Below are 6,757 nucleotides of genomic sequence, written 5' to 3' on the forward strand. Positions count from 1 at the left end.
TTAAAAAAATAAGTTTTAAGAAGTTACTTTTATTGTTGTAAAACTTAACTTGGCTCAGAGAAAAATTTATCATTTAGTCTCTGCAGGTCACAGGATTTGGGTGATTTGTTCATTTGCAAGAGTCACAGATAGAATCAGTTTTATTGGTGCACAAACAAGACATTTGACTTTGGTTAGACATAAAATATTAATATATAAACTTTAGTGGAAATAAAATAAGAATAAAGGAACAATCTGCCAATCATCCTGTGAATCACCAATGCAGTAATTATTACTTTTACATTTAATTTAAAGTTTAAGACTGAAGGGGGAAAATATTTATTTTTTATAAACAGCCATGACAGTTGAGCTGCTCTCCATAAACGTACTAAAATTAACAGAAGTATTTACATATTCACAAAAGTTGAATATCAACAGATACTCACCAATGTTACTGCAGATGTTTGAAATTGAAGAATTACAAGTCTTTTTGATAGTATCAGCTGGTTGTTATCACCAAATTCAAAAGGAAGAATAACTCAGTTAAATAAATGCAATAAAGAGCAAACATAAATAATAATGATTTGGTCTGAAACTGAACAGATGCAGAACGTGATGTCAGAAATATCTTAGTCTGCAGCTCATCCATACATTGTTTTATTGCAGAGAGCTAAAATGTAACATTTTCTCAGAAAAAACTCATCCTCTTGCACCTTCCTACCAACACAACAATAATCTACAGTACAGACCAAAAGTTTGGACACACCTACTCATTCAATGAGTTTCCTTTATTTTCATGACTATTGACATTGTAGATTCACACTGAAGGCATCAAAACTATGAATTAACACATGTGGAAATATATACTAAACAAAAAAGTGTATTCTATCATGCCTTATATTCTAGTTTCTTCAAAGTAGCCACCTTTTGCTGTGATTACTGCTTTGCACACACTCTGCATTCTCTTGATGAGTTTCAACAGGTCGTCACCTGAAATGGTTTTCACTTCACAGGTGTGCCCTGTCAGGTTAATAAGTGGGATTTCTTGCCTTATAAATGTGGTTGGGACCATCAGTTGTGTTGTGCAGAAGTCATGTGGACACACAGCTGATAGTCCTACTGAATAGAGTGTTAGAATTGGTATTATGGCAAGACAAAAGCAGCTAAGTAAAGAAAAACGAGTGGCCATCATTACTTTAAGAAATGAAGGTCAGTCAGTCCGAAAAATTGGGAAAACTTTGAAAGTGTCCCCAAGTGCAGTCGCAAAAACCATCAAGCGCTACAAAAAAACTGGCTCACATGAGAACCGCCCCAGGAAAGGAAGACCAGGAGTCACCTCTGCTGCGGAGGATAAGTTAATCTGAGTCACCAGCCTCAGAAATCGCAGGTTATCAGCAGCTCAGATCAGAGGCCAGGTCAATGCCACACAGAGTTCTAGCAGCAGACACATCTCTGCAACAACTGTTAAGAGGAGACTGTGTGAATCAGGCCTTCATGGTAGAATAGCTACTAGGAAACCACTGATAAGGACAGGCAACAAGCAGAAGAGACTTGTTTGGGCTAAAGAACACAAGGAATGGACATTAGACCAGTGGAAATCTGTGCTTTGGTCTGATGAGTCCAAATTTGTGATCTTTGGTTCCAACCACCGCGTCTTTGTGCGACGCAGAAAAGGTGAACGGATGAACTCTACATGCCTGGTTCCCACCATGAAGCATGGAGGAGGAGGTGTGATGGTGTGGGGGGGCTTTGCTGGTGACACTGTTGGGAATTTACTCAAAATTGAAGGCATACTGAACCAGCATGGCTACCACAGCATCTTGCAGCGGCATGCTATTCCATCTGGTTTCCGTTTAGTTGGACCATCATTTATTTTTCAACAGGACAATGACCCCAAACACACCTCCAGGCTGTGGAAGGGCTATTTGACCAAGAGGGAGAGTGATGGGGTGCTGCACCAGATGACCTGGCCTCCACAGTCACCGGACCTGAACCCAATCGAGATGGTTTGGGGTGAGCTGGACCGCAGAGTGAAGGCAAAAGGGCCAACAAGCGCTAAGCATCTCTGGGAACTCCTTCAAGACTTGGAAGACCATTTCAGGCAACGACCTCTTGAAGCTCATCAAGAGAATGCCAAGAGTGTGCGAATCAAAGCAAAAGGTTGCTACTTTGAAGAACCTAGAATATAAGGCCTATTTTCAGTTGTTTCACACATTTTTGTTAAGTATATATTTCCACATGTGTTAATTCATAGTTTTGATGTGAATCTACAATTTTCATAGTCATGAAAATGAAGAAAACTCTTTGAATGAAAAGGTGGGTCCAAACTTTTGGTCTGTACTGTACTCAGAATGAACTTAAACTACAGAAGCAGCTTCACAGTGAGAGACGCTTCATATTTCTGGTTGCTACTCACCAAGTTTAGTGCAGAGGCCTGAAGTGAGAGTGGCACAAGTCTGATTTGCAATAAGACCATTCAGGGCTTTGAATCAAAATGAAAAAGGACATAACCAAAAATGTAATGAATGCTGTAAAGACATAGTAAAAACAGGGTAATAATAATAATTTGCTCTTTTAACCAACAAAGGTCAACTAGGGATTCCATTTGTTGCCAGAAATTGTTGTGAGAAAAATGATCCTGCAGGTTAATCCAAATGTTTTTTCTTTCCAGTAACCCAAAATGTTGACTTTGCTCAGAGAAAGGTTTTCCCTTTTAATGTCAAAATATTCTTAGAATACAGTTGGATAAGGTTCAAACATAATGAGTAATTTGACAGGAGTCCAAGCTTCTGGAGAGAGAGAGATGCATCTAATGGTCACCAACAGGTTGACTGCTGCAGCACAAAACCTGTAAAATGATTATTTTCAGATCTAAATTAAAGCTGAAGATTGAAAGGTTTTAATGTTTACCTTTTAATAAATAGTCATGATAGTTCAGCTACTCACCATAAACCAAGTGAAATTAACAGAACTATTTACATGTTGACAAAAGTTGAACTTATGAAATAGAAACTCACCAGTGATGCAGGAGTCTGGAGGAGAATATCTACAAGTCTCTATGTTCTCTGTTTGTTATCAAAGTCAAAGGGAAAAATAACTCGGAGTTAAATTAATACAATAAAGAGAAAAAAGAAATCCATGACAAATATCTACTCTCTGAAACTATAGATTCACTACAGGCTCTACTCGTCGGCAGGAAGTGGAGTCAGAAAACTCTGAGTCTGAAAGTTATCCATGTATTTTTCACCTTTGCAAAAACCTAAAATGTTAATTTGCCTCAGAGAAAACTGATCTTCTTGCACATTAAAGTTTTCTTAGTTCAGAGAGTGAAAGACAAACAGGAAATAGATTTGATGGAAGTTTAGACTCGAGCAGCTACAGCCTATCCCAGTTTAAACTGGAGAGAAAAGTTTACCCAGTAAAGATAAACATGTCATAAATGGCACAGAGGCTTTGCTGTAAATGACCTAATATCACATAAATGAAAAGTCAAAGTGCAAATACTTCTTACCTTCCTACCACAACAATAATATTCAGAATAAACTTAAACTACAGAAGCAGCTTCACACTGAGAGACGCTTCAGTTTTATTATTGATACTCACCCAGTTTACTGCAAATTGAAGTGGCAGAGTCACAAGTCGAAGCGGATGATGGACCTTTTCACCGAAACAAAAATAACATACATAAAATTAGATGAATGCTGTAAAGACAAAACAGAAATTCATCATAGTGTTTTATTCTGTGAAACTAAACAGGTCAACTACAGATTCCACTTATTACCAGAAAAATCTTTTGAGAAAGCGCAGAGTCTGCAGGCTAATCAAAGAAAAGATCCATCATGTCGAAAACCTTAAGTGTTCTGGTCAGAGAAAATTGCTCTTTTTCCAGATCAACATATTCTTAGAATACAAATGAAGAAGAGGACAAATTATCATGAATTTGACAGAAGCTTGGACTCAGGCAGCTATATTCAATCCCAGTATAAACTGGAGAGGGAGGAAGATCCATCCATCAGGTCATTCATACATTATTTTACCTTTGCAAAAACATAAAATGTTAATTTATCTCAGGGAAACTTGATTATCTTGCCCAACAAAGTTTTCTTATAATATAGTTCCATGAGTAAAATAAAAACAGGATATGGATTTGAAGATGTTTGAACTCATATAGTTACAGGTTATCCCAGTGTAAACTGGGAGGCAAAGAGGTTCATCCTGCAGAACATAAGCAGGTTGCAGTGAGTTACTTTAAATTATTTTCATATAACCTGAAGATCAAAAGTCAAAGTGCAAATACTTCTTACCTTCCTACCACAACAATAATCTACTCAGAATAAACTTAAACTACAGAAGCAGCTTCACACTGAGAGACGCTTAAGATTTATTATTGATACTCACTCAGTTTAGGGCAGAGGTCTTTAATGACTTTGGTACAACTTTCTTCATTGTCATTCAGGGTTTTGAAACAAAATGAAAAAGGACATAACCAAAAATGTAATTTATGCTATTAAGACTTAATACAATTCCATAATAGTTATTTTAAACTAAACAGTTGAACTATAGATGCCATTTGTTAGCAGAAAATTGTTTGATAAAGCTCTGATCCTGCAGGCTAATCAAAGATGTTCCTTTCTGTCCAAAAACTATAGAGTTCTGCTCAGAGAATTTTTTTCCTTTTCAAGATTAACATATTCTTAGTATATGACTGAATAAGGGGCAGAAATAATAATTAATTTCACAGGAGCTTGAACTCATGCAGCTGCATCCAGTCTCAATGTAAACTGGAGAGAGAGAGGGAGATGCATCGCATGGATCAGGTCATTCTTTCATTGTTTTACCTTTGCCAAATCAAAATGTTAGCTTATCTCAGAAAACCTGATCCTCTTGCACATTAAAGTTTTCTTATATGGAGTTCCATGAGTAAAAGAAAAACGGGATATAAATTTGAGAGACATATAGACTCTTAGTTACAGCCGATTCCAGTATAAACTGAGAGACAAAGAGGTTCATCCTGCAGAACATATACAGGTTGCATGCAGTACAGTGAGTTACTTTAAATTATTTTCATATCATCTGAATTTGAAAAGTCAAAGTGCAAATACTTCTTACCTACAAATCACCACAACTATTCAGAATAAATTTACAGCAAACTGCAGTGGTAGCTTCACACTGAGAGCTGCTTAAAATTTATTGTTGCCACTCACCCAGGTTACTGCAGAGGTCTTGAGGAAAAGTGGCACAGTTCAGGGCTTTTCACAAAAACAGAAAGAACATTGATTAATACTATAAAGACATAACAAAAACCAACTCATGCAGCTGCAGCCAGTCATCCTGTGACTGTATTACTTTTACATCTGATTTAAAGTTGAAGATTGAAAGGGTAAAATATTTATTTTTTAATAAACAGTCATGACACTATAAATGTATTGAAATTAACAGAACTATTTACATGTTGACAAAAGTTAAACTTATGAAACAGAGACTCACCACTGGTGATACTTTTGCAAGTAGCTTCACAAGTCTTCTCTATAGTAGCATCACCTGTTTGTTATCATCAAAGTCAAAGGGAAAAATAACTCAGAGTTAAATAAATGCAATAAAGAGAAAAAAGAAATCCATAACAAATATCTACTCTCTGAAACTATAGAGATTCACTACATGCTCAACTCGTCGGCAGGAAGTGGAGTCAGAAAACTCATCCATGTATTTTTTCACCTTTGCTAAAACCTAAAATGTTCATTTGCCTCAGAGAAAACTGATCCTCTTGCACATCAAAGTTTTCTTAGTTCAGAGAGTGAAAGACAAACAGGAAATAGATTTGATGGAAGTTTAGACTCGAGCAGCTACAGCCTATCCCAGTTTAAACTGGAGAGAAAAGTTTACCCAGTAAAGATAAACATGTCATAAATGGCACAGAGGCTTTGCTGTAAATGACCTAATATCACATAAATGAAAAGTCAAAGTGCAAATACTTCTTACCTTCCTACCACAACAATAATATTCAGAATAAACTTAAACTACAGAAGCAGCTTCACACTGAGAGACGCTTCAGTTTTATTATTGATACTCACCCAGTTTACTGCAAATGCTTGAAGTGAGAGAGGCACAATTCGAAGTGGTTTCCAGATCTTTTCACCAAAACAAAAAGAAGATAAATAAAATTTAGATGAATGCTACAAAGACAAAATGAAAATGCATAATTATAACTTGTTCTGTGAAACTAAACAGGTCAACTACAGATTCCACTTGTTATCAGAAAATTGTTTGAGAAATCACAGAGGTCATTTTTTGTACTCATTGAAGTTCAGTCGTATTTTTTTTTCATCTTCACAAAAACCTGAAATGTTGATTTGAGTCAAAGAAAACTGATCCTCTTGCATGTCTAAGTTTTCTTAGGTCTGAGTTCAGAGAGTCAAAGAAAAACAGAAAATCTGCTTCATCTCAGATTTCTGGTTGATTCTCACCCAGGTTACTGCAAATCTCTGAAGAGACTTCGCCACAAGTCAAGCCGTATGGCAGTTCTTTAAACCGAAACAAAGAGAACACAATCAGAAATGTTATTAATTATATAAATAAAAAAACCCCAACATAATAGTATCTTTGAAACAATAAACCTTCAGAATCTAACAGAAGCATTTAAATATTGACAACTGTAGAGTTTTCAGATACTCACCTCTCTCTTTGCAGTTGTTATAAACTGTAGTGATACAAATCCCTTTGATAACATCTTTCAGTTCAAAAGAAAGAATATTTGAGAATTAAATCAATGCAATAAAAC

At 36.1% G+C, this 6,757-nt stretch overlaps 1 long non-coding RNA gene across 1 annotated transcript; it reads right to left on the minus strand.

Moving 5' to 3' along the window:
- Positions 1-424: 424 nt before the first annotated feature.
- On the minus strand, positions 425-3,045 carry LOC107833625 (uncharacterized). Its single transcript, XR_001659386.1, has 3 exons — positions 2,997-3,045; positions 2,396-2,461; positions 425-482 (listed from the first exon to the last, which is right to left on the minus strand). It is a non-coding gene; the product is annotated as an uncharacterized LOC107833625 (long non-coding RNA).
- Between the last annotated feature and the right edge of the window lie 3,712 nt (positions 3,046-6,757).

Source organism: Poecilia formosa, unplaced genomic scaffold (genome assembly GCF_000485575.1).
Source record: "Poecilia formosa unplaced genomic scaffold, Poecilia_formosa-5.1.2 Scaffold1, whole genome shotgun sequence".
Taxonomy (NCBI): domain Eukaryota; kingdom Metazoa; phylum Chordata; class Actinopteri; order Cyprinodontiformes; family Poeciliidae; genus Poecilia; species Poecilia formosa.